Source organism: Meleagris gallopavo, chromosome Z (genome assembly GCF_905368555.1).
Source record: "Meleagris gallopavo chromosome Z, MGAL_WU_HG_1.1, whole genome shotgun sequence".
NCBI classification, from domain to species: Eukaryota; Metazoa; Chordata; class Aves; order Galliformes; family Phasianidae; genus Meleagris; species Meleagris gallopavo.
In genome coordinates, this window is record NC_139435.1 from 7,152,044 (window position 1) to 7,170,808 (window position 18,765).

General features: G+C 40.6%; 1 protein-coding gene across 9 annotated transcripts in view; it reads left to right on the forward strand.

The window, feature by feature from the left end:
* CELF4 (CUGBP Elav-like family member 4) overlaps window positions 1–17,057 on the forward strand; it is a 707,521-nt gene extending 690,464 nt beyond the window's left edge. For 8 of the 9 annotated variants that reach the window (XM_085213504.1, XM_085213503.1, XM_085213505.1 and 5 more), the window contains one exon: window positions 14,757–17,057. The gene's annotated coding sequence lies outside the window, so the exon portion shown is untranslated. The remainder of the gene's footprint in view (window positions 1–14,756) is intronic. The other variant, XM_085213501.1, reaches the window with a different exon arrangement.
* Window positions 17,058–18,765: the final 1,708 nt, after the last annotated feature.

Sequence of the window (18,765 nt, forward strand, 5' to 3'; positions counted from 1 at the left end):
CTAAGGGAATGGACATGCCTACTTCCAAATACATCCCTGTGGCTTATTTGAAAAACACCTTTTCACTACAAGGACTTATAAACAAGAGAAATTCTCTTGCCATCCCATGAAAGCTATGTTTTCAAGCAATTCTTTTTAGAAAACCTATTTCTCCTATTACTATTTCTCCTGTTGTTTTAGAGATATTGTCCTCCCCACCTCTTCAGACGCACTGTTTTTCCTGTGTAGGACAGATCCAGCAGCTGGTCTATTTGAAGCACCCATTCCTTGCTGAGACAAGTGATGGCTTATTCAGCATGACTGTGTTTCCCAGCTGCCTCATGCTTTGTCCCAGCAATGAAACAGAGCTGGAACAGTCTTTCCTCCTTGAACTGAAAAGCAATTTGCACTTCAAGTCCAGGCAATAAACTGTTTTTAAGCCTTTTCAAAATCCTCATAGCAAGGACGTGACTGCATTTGTGACTTGTGTCTATGTGAAGCCCAGTCCTTGAAGCCAACAAACATCTTTGTTTGATCTGGGAGAGCTGTAGACGCTGTTTGTCATGATTGAGTGCTATAATACAATGTCTTCCCCAAAAAGCAGACTGTTCACAAAGTAAAAAGATTTTCCTTGCCTTGTTTTCTACGGACTGGAAAGCTATTGGACCAGTTTCTGAGCACAGCATGACCATCATGAAACCCACGGGCTGTGCAATCAGCTGCAGATTTGTCTATGCTGAATATGATTAACTTTTTCCTCCCCTCTTGAAATATTCCCACTCATCAACAGACACGACACCCCATCTCTTCTGATATATAACAAGTGAATGCTTTCCATTCTCTTTATTTTCCCCTGTCCATTCTCCTTACATGACACACAGTGCTCCACCATGGTAGACATGGTGCTGCAATGGGAAGCTGGTCAAGCAGGCAGTCCAGCAACCACTCTGGAAACTGGGATCAATCCTTAAGTGATTTGGTGAATTCAAAAGAGCAGAGGATTGAAGCTAAGGGTTTTCTGTCTTCCACTCAGCTTACAAGGGCATTATTTGCTACAGACAATGTTAAACAAAATCCCATCAGGAATTCATGTAGGTTTTTTTCTTGTTTCCCATGAAGACCAATCCAGCACAATTTAGAGTGAGGTCCACATATCATGATCAGACATAAGGGAATACTGTACTAAAGAAAATGTGTTCCTAAACTGAATCCTGAGCACAGGAACACAAATCTCAGCAGATGGCTTTGTAGAGAAGCATGCTCCAGGACTGTCAGTAATGGCGCATGGATTAACACCGTGGCTGACTTTGGGGTCTTTTCTCTATCAGTGCATCCCCACTTTCTCACAGTCAGGCCTCTGGCTCTCAACAGTGATTCCTGAAAGTAACTCCTGAGTGTTACTCAGGACTGAAATGAAAATCTCTTCCTTCAGAAACACACTTGAATGAGTTTGCTGAGGATCAAAGTTAGTTTTGGAAGTGTTGAGCCTTCCCTATATCTGGAGAAAAAAACAGGATTTAATGGAACAATAATGATTTCTGCCAATTAAAGACCTGTTGTGGGATTTAGCTACTTACAGTCAGGTAGCAGAGAAATCTTCTGCTTTTCTCTTTTGATCTTTCACATTGCCACTGTAATTTTTCCCCGAGATATGTGTGTGCAGTATGTTCTGTCGATGTGAGAAGTGGTAATGTCACTCAGTGAGGAGTTTTATGGTTCACAGAAGGTAGGATTTGTATCAAGATAGACAGATAGATGGATGTTTGGTGCCTGAACACAGCGTATTACAGAGATTGACCCAACATTTTCAACGCTAAAATCCCAAACCGTAGACTGAGGATACCTCAGAGAGAGAGATTTCAAACGGATTTTATCCCTTTTTTCTGACTCATAAAGTACTTTAAGCCTTTAAAAGCATATCATCCCTGTCCCTTTGCCCAAAAAATTGGAGAAGATCAGAGTAAAGAGGGATCAATAGCAAATAAGTAGTCTACATTTTCTCAGATGCCAATGTAAAAGAGGTCAGGCATGTCACACCAGGCAGAAAAGAATATACAGTTTGGAGATTTTAATGTATATTCAAATAAGGACTGTTCATTTTGACAAAAGAGAAGGTGAATCCTCTTGCCCATGCAGCTGGTGAAAGGAAAGGTGATGGTGATGCTCTCATCATGACAAGCCAGGCTCAGGGCTGTGCTGAGACCTGGGCTCTCCGGGTGTGATGGGGATGTGGAGTGAAGCAGAAGCACCAGCTGATGGGATCGGTAGGGACACCACCCTGCCAAGCTGCCTACAGAGCCTGGAGCTCCTCCTAATGAACAGGAGCGACTGGTCACAACTGGAGGCGAGCTGTTCCCCATTTATTTGTGTACTGCAGAGTGGTGGGGATCCACTCTTTATCAGAATAATCCAATTGAACAAAATGATTCATATTAGCAGCCACATCTGTCTGAAGCCAGAGCAGAACCCTGGTGTTAGTTTAATAAATGGCGTTCATTAAACTCAGTTGAAAATATAATCTGGAGAGACTGATGGGGTGAACAGAGCAAAGAATAAGCAAAAGGAGTTAGCAATTATCAGATGTCATTTGTTCTACTGGTACCACGGAATTGGGGCTTGTTTGCTGAAATCTTAATTTCATTTCGCTGAGGCTGAATCCATCAGAGAAGCTTATACTGCAGCTATGATTCCTGTTTGTCAGACCTTGGTAGGGAATAGGACATTTTTCTTTTCCCATTTTCTAAGAAACAGAGCCTCTCGCAGAGCAAGTGTACTCACTGAAGTAGTGCAGAGCCAAACAGAGGGCCGAAGAACAGGAAAGATGAAGGGGGGCAGCCTTTCCTTGGCCTCTAAAAAACTGTTGAGTAAAGATCCCTGTGCTGCAGTGCAGAGCATGTAAAGAGCCTAAGACAGGGATCCTCAGAACCAGCCTGTGCAGGTGGATATTTCTAGACTGTCTGTCATCCCTCTCCATGCAATAGTGGAGAGAGATGCTCCTTTTGCTCCAGGAGTGTTTTACATTGTAGAGGTGCCAGTGAAAATGAGTCTACAAATGTTGAAATTATCTTGATTGCTGGGTCAGGGAAACTTCCACCAGCTGTGAACAGGCAGACCATCCAGGCAGCCTGAGGAGTATATGAGGGAGCACAGGGAAGGATGTACAGGACATAGGGAACAACAGTCCACATGTGCAGAGCTCAATCCTGATAGTCCTGGGCTCCCTCCTTAAGGCACAGCTCAGACCCCACAGAAAACCTGGCATGTTCCTTGGCATTAACATTCCTGGCCATAATCCTCCACGTGAAACACCAAATCCAGAGAGCCTGCTCTTAGGAGGGAGAGCTGCCTTTCCCATTTCATGTTGAGCAAGGAAAGCTTCTTGGGGCTGACTTACAGAAATTTATGGTCAGTGCTTGAAGATTGGCTGGACAAGCTGTTTTTTGTGAGTTGCATTCAGTTGCATTAGTTTTAACTTCTCCCCACAGGTATTCAAATGGTCTTCAGTGTGCTCCAGAGGAAGGCAAGAAAGGTTTTTATATTTATAGACTTGCCAGGGCAGCGCTCAAGTCCCAGCCAGTCAGAAAAAATCAAAAGAATAATGGAGGAGAAGGGAAACCTTGACCTCATAAGCTTTCAGCGTTGATTAGTTTGTTGGTGTCAGGAACCTTTTCTTGTTCGGGGCAGACTAGCTGTGAAATGATTTTTTTCCCCTTCTCTTTAATCTATCTCCTGTATTCCCACGGGGAAGGAGGAGCCAATACCTGCCTTCTTGGAATCTTGCTTCAGAGCAAGCAAGTGAATGGACTTGCACACCAACAAAGGGCTGGGTTTCTTTCAGACACTCATCTTCTCAATGTGCCCTGTGGCAAGAGGCTGAACACCTTCATTTTCCCTCAAAATTGTGTAAGAATTAGTTGCTGACATGAGTGGTTCCTGAGCTGGTCAGAGATTGTTCCTGCCCTGGAGAGTCCAGGAGAAGGAGAGAGGGTTGCAGAGATGGGAGCTTTTTTCTGACTTTTGCCATAGACTTCACTGTTATTACCAAATTTTGTTCACAACCATGGAAGTGGATGAGATGCACACCATCTCTCTCAACCCCACCACCGTTCTTCATCTGAGGAAATAATTAGCCTTTAGGCACTGGGAGGCACAAAAGTTAGACTAACACATGCCTATCACTTATATGAGATCAATGATAAATGCATCAAATTCATTGTAGTGCAGAAATCTTGCTCATCTGACGTATCATGGGTAGCTCATGTGAAATGAGCTATTGGGTCTCAGCTTTATTCCTCCTAAGCACATCCACACATCCATATAGCACAGAGACCCCAACTGCTATGCAAGTTGGAAAGTGCATTTGATAGCTGAGAACTATTTGCAGCACACTCAGATATCACACTGGTATTGGCAAGTGAAAACACTTCCAAAGTCCATTTGTGGTCACCTTTCAGAATTTTTTACATTGGCACTAAAAATGCAAAATAAATGGATAGATAGATAGATAGATAGATAGATGATAAAATATACAGATTATAGTCCTAGAACTTAAAATATATATTAATCCTTCTTTAGGTCTTTTTGACAAAATTTCAGGACCTCAGATGACTGTAATATTTTTCTACATCCCAAAACAATAAGTCCAATAATATTAACATGTGGGAATGAAATTACCAGGCTTAGGTGCAAGTCTGGAGCATTTGCACCTCACAGCAGTTTATGGTTCAGCCTCCAGCTGTAGCAAGATAAGCTGGAGGGCTTTCCAGCTCTGGCTGTTCAGTGCCTCCCACAACACCTCACTCCTGGCAGCTGAATGGCTCATGCAATGGACTCCTGATGGGTTTAAAGTCAGCTAGACCAGCAGTGACCTGCTGTTTCAGCCATGTGAGACACACAGGTTTGTTCTGAATAAAATGAGTTGAATGGAGCAATCCTGTACAAAGCTCAGTGACAGAGCTAAAGGAGTCCAGCCCAGAGTTCAGCTCTATGAGATGGAGGATGATAGCACTTCCAGCCAGTGTTGCTGCAAGCATGGGCTGTCTGAGATGACAGTGAACCAGAAAACCAAAGGTCTGAGACTAGCCAAACTCTTCACTGAATGCAAGTGGAATTTGTAGTTTATTTTCAATAATTTTTCATAGTACATTGAAGTAATCTTATGTGCCAGCTACCAAGGGAATGAAGAAGCTAGCTCACTGCTTCTCAGTGCCTTCAAAGAAATTTTTCTTTATTTTTAATTCTCTGACAAAATTTTAGTTTATTTTTAAGCAATCGTAGTTTGACAGATCACCTGCATTTTAAACCAAGAAAGCCTTTGAACAAAAACGTGATCCAGCTCTAAATAAGAACCATATAAATACCTCAGCTGTAGCAGTGAAATGAGTCACATACATAAGTCACATACATCAGTCACGTACATAAGTGCTTTCAGAATCAAATTCAGAGATAATAAAATCTGCCAAGAGCTGTGAATTCTTCAGATAGAAACCACTCCAGCTACATGGAGGAATTCTTTTCCTATCTTTCTCAAATTCAGAAAGAGTTATCATTTCCTCAGTGAAAGTAGCCTGTTTCAGAAGCATCTTATGGAATGTGGCTTCAGGAAGGGTTTTTTATTAACAAAAAAATTAATAACATTTAATAATTAATAGAACTATGTAAGCTTATTGAGTCATCCTGGGCTTTAATCAATTTGAAATATTTGGGGCACCAATTTCCACCTTACTGCTCCTCGCTGGAGGTGCATTAGAGTTTTAGTGCAATTAAAACGAAGCAGGAAATATTTTTAGCTAATTGCACTGTGCACCTTGAAGGTAATTTGAAGCTGCAGGCAAAAAAAATAAAATATCAGAAGGAGTAATTGAGTGTTGCAAGCTGGGAGTATGTGTTCTTGGCTGCATTCTAATTCAGAGGGATATGTAGTCTAGGAGAGGTGCTAAACAGGTTTGGCAGGACATGGGTAAAGTCTCACCCCCACACAGTAGTCCCATTGTATGTCACAAGGAAGCACGGGACATCTGCAGGGTCCAAGTGCTATGCAAGGCTGGAGCTGCCTCTGAGAGCAGCATTTGCAGCCCTCAAGGCAGTTTTGTGTGGCCATAGGGGAGAGGATGACCCCACCACTCCAAATGTGGCAGGGCTGGTAGATCTCAAGCTGGAGACTCCTGACAGAGACTTCAGCTTAGAGGAGAGATGGGATCTCCTCATCTCCAACCCACAACCTCCCCTGGTTGCCTTCAGATAATTCCTGGAGGTGCCATCATCTAGCAGGAATAAAGGAAGGGAAGGTGGGCACTTTGTTCCTGTCTAACAGTCAGCAGCAAAAATGGAATAGCGAAGCATTCAGTTCATCAGCATTTTGATAAACTTTTGTCAGTCTACAAAGGGGAAAAAAAAAAACAAAACACAACAAAACAGAAGAAAGCAAAGACAGGGCACAGGGGCTCGCTCACAGCTTCCCAATTAGACTTGGTTCTCAACCATGTACATTTTTTTAATTAAACTACTGGTACAATGCTCAGGAGATAGCAAACTCCTTGAGGCCCCCTTGTAATAAAGAACCTTTCATTATGTGCAGAAAGGTAGCTTCCACACAGCTTAATTTCCTCTCCCACCTAATGTTCTCCAGCAGCAAAAGCAGGAGTGATTGCCTTGTATGAGGCAGGACATGTGCTCCTCAGGGCACCAGAGCTGCTGAGCTGGCCAACAGAAGTGGAAGAGGCTACAGGCTTTGCTGGAAAAGTAACCACATAACATACATTTGACCTTTACCATCACTACTGCCCTGCTTCCTGAAACGGGCTGAGTTTATTGCACTGACCTTTGTCTGCAAAGCTGGTAAAGCACAGCTGAGAGAGGAACAGGATCTATGGCTATGTTTGCTTGAGCAGATAAATCCTGGACCTCACTGAGGAGGGCAGACAGAGCTTCATTCAATCCTTCCCCACAGCTCCCTACCACAACCTCAGTGCAGGGCAGATCAGAGCAGCCTGCATCCCACTCTATCCCAACTACCTCTGCTTTCCATTCTTCCAAATTTCCTTAAGGATGTCCCCCTGTGGTCCTTATCATGCAGTGCCCACCCATCCTGCTACCACTTGGGGACAGGGAGAGAAAAAGAAACACCATACAGGGAACCAGTGACATTTTCTGACCGACCAGACTGGTTTCTCCAGGAGCTGCCGCTCCAATGCAGTGCTTTTTCATCCGCTGCTTGAGACTAATGGCTCCAGAAAAATAGATAAATCAGAGGTGACACAACTATTGCTGCTTGACATTTTTTCATCAAACTGGCTGGGGGAGGAAGGGGTGACCAAAAAGTGACATTTTGACCAAACTGGATGTTTCCGCAGCAGATTTTCATTCTAGAAGATTAAAAAAGAAATGCCAACAGCACACACACACAGGAAAAAAAAAAAAAAAAAAAAAAAAAAGAAAAAAAAAAAACTTGATTAAAAATGCTGGCCTTCAAAACACTAAATTTCTGTTAAAAATGGACTGGTTTTCAGATTGATTAAAAAAAAACAAAAATTAATCTCATCCTCTAGCCACCTCCCCCACCCCAGTTTTGCTTTGTTTATTAACTAAAATATTTACAGGAAGGAAAGCCAAAATAATGACAATTTTCCCCTGGAAAATAATGGTCATTTTTCAACCAGCTCTGAATGTAACATGGTTAAATGAGAACAATCCTAGTAACAACACTGCACAGCAAGTAAGTCATACAGTTATTTGAAAGAAGGACATTACAATTTAAAAGCTAATTTTTATCGTCACCTTTAATTTATAAATGGGAAAAGTGAGGAAGGAACATCGAGCATCTTAAATAAAAAACAACAGAAAACATTAGCATTTGAAATGCTGGACTTCCATCTCCCTGTTAGATCACATTGGCTTCTGTATCTGTATATATGTAATTGTCTCTGTTGATATATATGTATATATAATACCTCTGTACATATACATATGTATGATATATATGTGTGCATATTCATATATGTATAGATTCATGTATGCTATCTGTCTCCGTTTTAACCTTCAGATGTTAGGACTGAAGCATCTGACAAAAGCACTCTTTTTCTACTTTTTTTTATTTTTTTCTTCCTAAAAATAGCACCCCAAGAGCCCAGGTAAATGCACTGATCTTTAGTATAAATGATCAAGCTTCATTTAATCCCAGCATGGATGCAAAATCCCCTTGACCATAGTGCCCTCCCTGCTCTAAGACATTTGAGTTCCTGATCTTGGACTCCCTATGACAGCCTTATGGGATGGAGCTCATTTTGGAGTGCCCTGTGTCCTTCTTCCAGCTGCACTGGACAGGGTTTATGCAGGGGCACGTGAGGAAGAGGGTGGTGAGGAGGAGGACTGAGACAGAGGGGAAGGCAGTTCCATCCAGTGCTGGGAGAAATTTGGTGCAGAGGTATAAAACAGAGCGAAAAATTGCTATAGAAACAAGAAGAAAGGCAAGGGAGAAAAACACAGGTTGGAATTTAAATAATATTGATTAGCCTCAGAGGCAATAGCTGTAAAGATCTGTCACCCGTAGGAAAAATATCTCCACTGCCTAGCTAGAGGTGTTCTTAGGCACAGGCTCCAACAGCCAGAAGGACAGGGTTTGGACTCCCGTTTTGGATGAGTGTGCAAACAGAGGCTAATGGATATTGCATAAAGAAACCTTCATGTGAGGTGAGCAATATTCGATCATCAAAAGGGACTTAGTTTAAGAGGTTGTCACTTTGGTGCTGGTAGAAGTGAGGGCTTTTGAGTCCTTTCAGGGAGAGATTCCTTGCCTGTAAGACAGCACAGGAAAAGCGATGGAGAAGATGATCCATGGACAATTGGCTAAATAGGAGTAGGGGGAGGGACACTGTAGGAAAAATGTGGAATAGAAGACAATATATTTGTGGAGGGAGGATAGCATAACCCTGGAGTACAGAAGAGGGAGTGCTGGGCCAATTCTGTGGTTCTCTGAAAACACAAAAGTGATGTTGCATGTGCCATTGGTTGTATTTGCAAGCTGAGCAGATACATTCATACCCTGACGGCAGGCAGAGAGGTACGTGAAGGGTCCCCCCACAAGCTTAACATTCCCTAGACTGTGTGTTGAATGAAACAAAGCACATGAGCTGTGTGCTTTAAAGATCATCTGCACATTCTTGGAGTCTTTGGTAAAGGCCTGTCCTTCACTAGTTCCCACCAAAACATTCAGTAGCAGGAGTAGTAATCCAACTCTCATTGATGCTGAGGCAATTTGCATCTGCAAAAGACACTTCAAGAAATGATCTAGCAGTCTCAGCAATGCAACCTAGCCTGTTTCCAGAGCCTCAGGTAGATGGTTGTCAGGTCTCAGCAATGCCACAGCCCATTGTGGAGCAAAAATATGTATTTATAGCTGAAAAATTAGATTCGGACATGAGGGACATTGCTGATCTTTAGGAAGGCTTCCCTTTATGTTAAAGACTTAAAGTGTGACCATTTCCATCAAAGGCACTCAGATCTTCATTATAATCAAGACAGACATAGACCCCTTTTGGCCGTGGTTCACATTCTGATCAGAAGGGATCCTTTAGGATGTGTGAACTTGTGGGCTGCAAGTCCTGTTTCTCCCCACTAAATCCACCTGGAGTCCTTTTCTCAGATGGAGATATTGTGACTTGAAGCCTAATTAGTGATTTAAACTGTTATCTCCATTCAGTGTACAAAGAAGATGGTCTCCAGCTCCACTTAGAGGCTTCAAATGAGAAGCTGTTTTGGAGGAATACTGGCATTTACCAGGTGCATTTGGCTATGATTTGCTCAGCATAGAACATTCTTGGTCATTGTCACTTGAAGCAAAGATATTTTTCCTAATCTGTCCTTGTGTGCAGACCCCTGGTGGTCAGGAAGTATGCTTCCTCTTTGTTTCCCTGGAACCACTTTGAACTAGGGTGTATACACTTGTCTTGATAATGCTAACACTTTTATTCACAAATTTACTTCAGCAGCACCCAAGGTTTATACCTCTCCCCAGAAAAGTGAATTGCATTCCTTAAACAGATGACTTTGGCTGGTGTCCAGCCTGTCTAACACAGATGCCTAACTTGCCTCTCAATTCCAGGCCTCTGATGAAGCAGTCCTCATCAGATAGGTACCTGACTCTTCTGCCTAATCAACCAAGAAAGGCATGTACCTATGGAGTTCTCCAGAGGGAAAGTCTGCCTGAGTTTAGGACCCAAAAAAGAGGACTGGGCACTTGATAGTCTATTTCATTTGTCAATTGATGTAAAATCATTACTGCTTACTAGAAACCTTACCCAAGCTCAGGTACTTCACCTGTGTGGGCAGGATATCTCTCTAGAGACGTCCAAAGGATCTCTTCCTCTCTACTGAGGGGGTGCTAGAGACCATACGTTAGAAAGATTTAGGCAGACAGGATGACCATCTTTGACTTTCATTTGAAAGCATGTTTTCTGTTTTATTTTGTTCTTTTAGCCTCAGCAAGTTCTAATCCTTCATCTGTACATATATGTGTGTATGTGTGTGCACATCACATCCCCACTGTCTGAAGGTGTGTGTGGAGGACGGGCAGAGGGATGGTAGTACCTGCTCTAAAGCCAATGGCAGACAACCGTGTTCCTTCTTGCTACAGCCATAAGAGAGTATGTTTTTTCCAGTCAAGGTTATGTCCAAGAGCCTCTCCTCAGCCTGAAGGTTGTCTTGAGCTGGAATAGGTGAGGTGGTGTCTATGGTCATAGGCACATAGATGCAGTGACCATGGTGTGGCCTCCTTTGTGACTGGTGTCTGCAGCCAAAAATGCCTCCATGGGTAAGAGGGATGCTAGAGGCTATTTTGCTTCCTTAAGCACAGCCTAGATCTGTACTGTTTACACTGCTTTTTCTTGAGTGTCCAGAGACATAAGTAACGATATTTCTGCCCTGGGGCATCTTCAAAAAAACAGTTTTGTTCCTTTTGGCTTGAAAAGTGACTGTAGAATCAAATCTCGCATCTGCCCTTGGTGGAAGCAGTCTATTCTCTTCACCCAAACCCCAGAAAGCTTGGGCTGACACTTCCAGCTCATCCATCTGCAGAGTTCTGGGACCAGGCCATTGAAAAGGAGACACTTCCAACCAAGAAGTGGACAAGGCATGGAGCTGAAGCCAGTGCTTAGTTCAGGGTCTTAGTTCACTGCCTCATCAGCTGAGCATAATGGCACTAGCCAGAAAGCATATTTCAGCTCAGAAAAAAAATAAAGTCAAATAATAATAATAATAAAAAGCCAAAGAATGAATTTTCTCTAGCCAGCATGCATGACTTCAGGATGAGAACTGCCAACAATGTTCTTGTAACACCCAAACACAAGGTGACATGTCGGTTGTATACAGTGACTTTTTAGAAATAGGCTGGGAGGAAAGATATTAGCACTGTCAAGAGGGTAGAAATGCAGTACCTGAGAACAGGGTGCAGACCTGCTGACTAAGACAAGTGTATCATTATATGCAGTGATTTTTGGTGTTTACTGAGGCAAAACTACCTGGGCCAATACAGGGACATTTTCCTTAGTAAGAAAGAAACAGTGTTTCTGTAGATTGCAGCAACCAATCCTAGGCAGTTTCCATTTTCTTTTTCTTTTTTTCTTTTTTTTTTCTTTCTCCTTTCTCCTTCTCTCCTCTCCTCTCCTCTCTCCTCTCCTCTCCCTCCTCTCCTCTCCTCTCCTCTCCTCTCCTCTCCTCTCCTCTCCTCTCCTCTCCTCTCCTCTCCTCTCCTCTCCTCTCCTCTCCTCTCCTCTCCTCTCCTCTCCTCTCCTCTCCTCTCCTCTCCTCTCCTCTCCCCTCCCTCTCCTCTCCTCCCCTCCCCTCCCCTCCCCCTCCCCTCCCCTCCCCTCCCCTCCCCTCCTCCCCCCCTCCAGCCCTCTTTCCTCTGCTCTCCTTCTCTCCTACACTTTTTTCCATTTTTTTTTTTTTTAATCAGGCCAAAGCCAAACACCAAAGCAGTAAATTTCCTTTTTCTAATGATGCTGATTTAGGGACCATCATGTCTTCTGAGTCCTTCTACAAGTTTGCTTCTCACACCATACCAGCATTGCTGTATCCAGAGCCTGCCATCCTGATAACCACTAAATAGACATGCAACAACCGCCAGTAGTTGCTTTTCTTTTTTTCCTTTTTTTTTTTTTTTTTTCCTTTTTTCTTTTAATTCTCAGTAGCCAAAGCAGCTCTTGGTCTATTACTCCCCCATGACTTTAAACTTTCTGGGATGTAATTGCATTAGAGCAGTGCCAGCTCCGGAGTCTATCCAAGGAAATGGCACAACTCCCAGCGGACTTTGGCTAGCTGTCCCGCGACGCCCCGGAGGCTGGGGGTGGTGCGGGAGAGGCTGGTGCTAACGAAAGCATTCTGGTTGGCAGCGAATGTATTTCTTTTCCAGACTTTGCAAACCGATCTGTGTCTGCGCTCATTCATTCAGTGCATGCTCGCCTCAACAGCCGCTGCACAGCGTTCTGTTACTGTTCACTGTTGACTGTGTGTCTACATTTAAGTGTGTGTTTTACGTGTGTGTCTCTGGCTAGGCCTCCTCCATCCTTTTCTTTTTCCTTTCTTTCTTTTAATTCCTTCTTTCTTTAATTCTGTTTGGTTTCTTTGCTTTGCTTTCCTTCTTGTTTTGTTTTATATAGTTTAACTGCAAGTATTTCCATTAGAGCTTTTTGACTGATGCTGTGTTTGTAAGTTTTTTTTATTATTTTCATATATCTTCTTTCCTTACCTTTCCCTTTTTCCACACTATATATAAATATATATATATAAAAAAAATCTTTTCTTCTTTTGTCATTCAATCAAATTCCAACAAAACCAACCAAGAGCCAGTCAAATCCACCACAGTCTCGCGCTGAGCTAGGAAAAAAGTTCACGTAATGACATGAAAGTGGAGAATACAGTCCCCCAGGCCGTAAGTTCAAATCAACTCGAAGTTGAAAGTGTGACATGATGGCGTCATGTAACAAGCTAAGAATTGGTTGCATGACATGCCGTCAAGTTTCGTGCAGGTGCCGTGATTGAAGCATTTTTCTTGGATGTTGTATCAGTTGATGATTGGCCAGTCATGATCACATGTGCCTTTTTTGACTTTGTGCTGCCACAATTTTTTGCTGTGCTCATTTTCGTTTCGTTTTTGGTGCTTGCAGTGGTTTCTTTATTTGTCGTTTGATTTCTCGTCAGCGTTTTATGCTTCTCTAGATGTCACATAGAAGGAAAAAAAAAAAGATGGATTCCTAATTCTTTAGAAAAAAATGGGATTGTTATAACTTTACAGATAATTTGGAAAAAAATAAGAGAGAGAAAAAATGTGTGGTTAATATTTTTGCACTGAAAATCTTGTGATTTTATTTTTTTTCTGGAGAATTTGGGGCCTTTTTCAATTGATGCCTTTTTTACCCTTTAGGATATTTCAAATCACTCTCCAAAATTTTAAAAACAAATGGTAAAAATAAAACAAAAAGCAAAATGATAGTAACAGTAGTTTGAAAACTATAGCAATCAAAAAAATATATATATATATACTAACCCCAAGAAAAGCCTCATTGTATGTCTTTTCAAGAATTCCTAATTCTAAGGTTCTGTATTACAGCAACTCCAGACAAAATTAATTGCTTAGGGGGAGGGAGGGATTGTTTTGAATGGGGAAAAAAAAATAACCAAAAACATCCAGATCAAAACGCAAAATGCATCTTTTTGTTTACAACTGAAAAAGGGTCCTTGACGAGTGTTTTTTATTTTTTTATTCTATTATTATTTTTGGTGTTGTAATTGTTTAGACTGCTGTGTACGGTTTGCTGTTTGTTGAACCAACAGTGTGAAAACCTGCCAGCATGGATTGATATTCCGCATGACACTTTTCCACCAGAGTGGACCTTTTGCAGTTTCTAAGTTTCTTGATGTAATAAATCACCAAGTGTATAAGAAGAACCTGCTTGCTAGAAAGAGATAAGAGCTAATCCTTAATGATTAAGCATCCTACTTAAATGTCAAGCCTAGTCGGATCATGATTACATTTTTTTTTAAATAACTTTTTTTATTTAAGAAATGTTAGTTTTACTTTTTTTTTTCAAAAAAAAAAAAGAAAAAAAAGTTTATTCAACAGTCTTTTTTTTCATTTAACCTCCTATAAATTACCTGTTCAAAGTCCCACTTTCTGACATTCACAAAAGATGTAGATGTTATTGGCAGTTATGTCTCCACAGAACGCTCACACACTGTCATTAAAATGTAGAAGAATTCTTTCTCAATGCCTTTCACACTACAAAAGCCCACCAAGCAAGACTGTGATCTGGCATGGTAAAGTGGCACTTAAAAATAATTAAAACATAGTTATCTGTACAGACATAGTGATACAGATTTAAATAGACATCCCTCACTATTATTTTGATTTATGATTATTATTACTATTAGGAACAATTGTATTTTTCTCTATCATGATCGTGACTACCTTGCTCACTTTGGGTTTGATCCGGTTCTCACTGAAGTCAAGGGGAATCTTTCTGTTGACGAGAGTGGGAGCAGAATCAGAGCCAATGACTCAAAAAGCAAATCACTAAAGCAGAAACCCCATCCTGTCCCAATTGAAGGGAGAAGAAAACACCCATTACTTTCAACAGGAGCAGGATTGGGCCCAAAAGAACAGACTTGTTTTTAATTTCGTTTTCATTTTTAGGTCTCTTTCCCCTGTCCCAAATATTCCCCTCCTTTCCTACTTCCCCCTTCCCTTTTTGATTTAATTTGCAATGATCTTCTTCATTTTTTAGGGCAGCAGCTGAATGGGCCACAATTAGAAAAACAAAACAAAAACAAAACAAAACAAAAACACAAAAAAGTATATCTATATTAAAAAAAAAAAACGGGAACTGTTGGATTACACCTTTGACATATCAGCAAATATCAATCAAGCTGAAGACTTCAGACTTATTCTCTCTTTGATTGTTTAGACTGTAACATTTCTTCAAGAAAAGTATCACATCTGCTGACTTCGAAGGACATGCGCTTGAAAACAAACAAACAAACACATAAGTAAAATCAGAACAGGAACAAGATCAACCAGGATTTCTGAAGAAACACTGATATCACCACAGCGGCTTTTCTTCAAACAGGAGATGCAAACCTGGATACTGACAAAGGAGTGCCTGTTTGCCACCAAGGATGCGGTTACCATGTGCGACCCATGGTAACAGTCACTGAGCATCTTTATCTGTCATTCCTTAGCTATATAGGGACCAAAGGACAAAACTTTTTACCGCAGACTTGTAGCTGTATGTAAAATATGGAAGTTCTTTCCTTTTCTCTGAGCTGTTCCTAAAACAGTTTTTGAGAGCGATTATAAGAAATATATAAAAATTAAAAAAAAAATGCTTAAATGCTTTTAAAACGGCAAGATAATAGTTCTTTGATACTTTGGGAGGTTCTTTGGTTATACATTAATTAGAGTCTATGAAGCTTTCATATGGTTTTCTGTATAATACGTAAGGATTGCGCTGTTAAAGGCAGGTTAGATGGATATCTATGAAAAGCAAAAAAGCAAAAAACATAAATAAATACACTAAAAAGCATAGAAGAGAAGAGAAAGGAAAGATGGTTGATATTAAAATGGAAAACAGAAAAAGAAAAGGTTTGTAAATGCTTCTAACTCTCCCCATCTAAAATCCTAATAGTTGTACAGAATTTAAAAAAGAAAGTTTAAAATACCTATATAATAGAAAAAAAAATTAGACAACATAAAAAAATAAAAAAAAACAAAAAAGCAAAAAAAAAAATAATACTACATAGAAGTTAGCGTTAATGCTAAAACAAAGATGTTGTAGAACTGTAATTTTTGTAGAGTTTAGATTGAGCATAAATTCCTACTCTGCCAATTGCTGTTGGATGCTGTTATTTATTAAGGAGACAAAGGAGATAAATGGCTATTATGGCAGCTTTTTTAACTGCAAGCATTCCAGCTATTAACAAAATAAACAGAATAAAACTCGACTCTGTAGACAATGCAAATGGGAAACAAAACAGCTGTCTTTTTATCAGACGTTAGTTCTAACTTGAACAACGAAACACAGCTAAACGCTTCATGTCTTCATGATCTGCTGTCCGCGAAATTCCCATCATCCTATGCTTCAGTAGCTTCCATATTTGCTCTAGAAACCTTCAGGGCAAGTGATTAGCCTAGAAACCTTAAACTTAAAAAAAAATAAAAAAAATAAAAAAAAATTAAAAAATTTAAAAAAAAATAAAAAAAAAAACCTAAGTATAAAACCTAAGTATAAGACAAACATTAAGCAAACAATCTCTTTGAAGAACTTCTGAAACTGTTTACAAGGAATTTTGAGAAACGGGGATGTTTAAAAAAAAAAAAAATAGATGCTGGCTCTGTTTTTCTGTAAATAAATTTGCATATTTTGTAGGACTTTTAATTGTAATGATAGAGAAAAACAAGGAAAACTATTTAATGAAAGCACGATATTTATCTTTGGTAAATGACTTTAGAGCAGTTAAAAAATAAGACATTGCTTTAAAAAATCTGACTCAGAAAAAAACAATGAATTATTTAAGAACACATATATTTTAAAGTATATCATATTTATTATAATTTATTTTCACAGTCTTAAAACTTGATTTACATCATTCTCACACTTGTTTGCATTGACTGAGCAGTGTGATAATTGTTTCTGATTCTTTGGTTTATCTCTGTTTTAATGTTTTTGTTTGTTTTTCTTAGTATTTTTTATCTTGATCTCAAGCTCCTTTTTTTCCTTTTTTATTTTCATTTTTTTCCTTTTTTTTCTCTTTTTTTATTTTTTTTTTTTTTAATTTTTAATTCCCTAATGGGCCTGATCTTCCCGTCCTTACTCCAGCAGAACTCCCACTGGGACATGTTGGGTATTTTGCCCGAGCAAGGACAGCCAGACTGAGCCCACAGCTAGGAAGTACAGATGTGTAACGCAGCTGCAGTTCCATACAACTGCTCTTTCACTCTCAATTCCCTAAAACTCCTTGTAATCTTCTGTAATTATTGAATGACGCTTTCCAGCTTAGCCCTAAATAAAGCACAGTTTAAAAAAAAATACCATGTTCTTTGCTTCTTGATGGCTTTCCTTAATGTGTTTGCTTTGAGAACGAAATGAATCTATTTCAACTCTTTCATTAATATACATTGTTTGAGTATCAGAACAAATCCCTTTGTTATATAAAACATATCTCATTGGATTGAATTAATGACACTGTTTCATTTAATGTCTGCTTGATATTCCACTGTGGTTTACCTTAAACCTAGTAGGTTAGAAGATCAAATAATGGTACATACAAATTAGAGTCATTGTAGCTCCTGTTTGAAGCCTGTTGTTTGATTTCACGCTCATGGTTTTTTCATGCTGATAAGTATAGAGGCCAAAGCTTGGGACATTGTTCCTTTTGCTGCTTTGGGACAACCCTGTGAAATTCAGCAGTCTCCAGAGATGAGGTTCAGTTTCTTCCTGAGCATCCCTCACATCTCATCCTTTGAATGACGGTTCTTCCCTCACCCTCAAATGGCTGTACCGGGTCAGCTGAGCTGAGGACAGGGCTGAAATCAGGATCTTTGTGTTTCAGTCCCAATACTTGCAGCTATGTCTGCTTCTGGACAAGTTGCGCCAGCTAAATCCATCTCTAAATAGGACTAATGGTGCTTGTCCATAATATGAACTCCACAGATGGAAGGAGTTCTATTAGTAGAAACTCCTATTATTACTATTATGAGTTACTAATGTCTGTTCAGGGCTATAGAAATAAATGAAATGTAAATCAGGTGATGAATACTGGGAGGGAATATGGTCAGTATTATTTTTTTTTTCATCTGAAAGAAAAGGTAAATGCAGAGGAGCACATTCATCAGTCTCATCTCTGCTTACAGCACAGAAGATGCTCAGAAGAGGATAAAGGTGAGGGAATCAGCCTCAAACACCAGTGAGCTAGAAAATGAGGATTAGGTCTCCAGTTTCTGCCCCAAAGCCAGTTCAGCATCCTACCCCAAGCTGTACGGACATGGAAGACAAACGGAGGCTCATCCTCTTATATCAGCCAGTTTAGAGTGTTAGATCACCCAAAGCCCTTCAAAGAGAGGAAAAAAAACAGATAGGGAAGAGGCATATTAAGAGTGGTGCTGAAAGCAGTTACCCAATTCCCTCTCTATTTCTCAGGCTGCCCTCCAGCTCTTTCTTGTGGCCCCCAAACTCCTTAGATCCCTCCTTTCCAATACTACATCAGTACAGTGGGTTTGGGCATCCTGCATGTCACGGTTCACCTGAAAGGTGTACCTGCAAGGGCATGGCCACGTGGCCTAAGTACGATGGGATATGTTCCCAGGGCATCCAGATGGGGACATCCCTGGCTAATACAATATAGCTGGGGGCTGATAGTTGCATACTGCGAGGTGAGGTTTCAGAGCCTTTTCTCAGGCACCTGCAATATGCAGTAAGTAAAATATCCAGTGCTGGGGAGCAATCGCAAGGGGAGACCAGAAAACACTATGAAAGCTACTTGGGTGGCCCAGCTTAGTAGGTGACTCCTAAAAATACTTAGCTTCATAGAGACACCATAAGGGTTACTGAATTGGGGAACCTGGCTATGAAGACCAATAGATACAACCAATGGAACTGTAGGGACCTTTCATTCTCCTCACTTTTTTATCCAGCATATCCTCAAGTAGTTAAGTGGGAAAATCTCCAATCCCATTCCCCCCCAAAAACAGAAATACTGCAACACTGTCCACCCTTTGGAGGCTCATTTAACACTGGT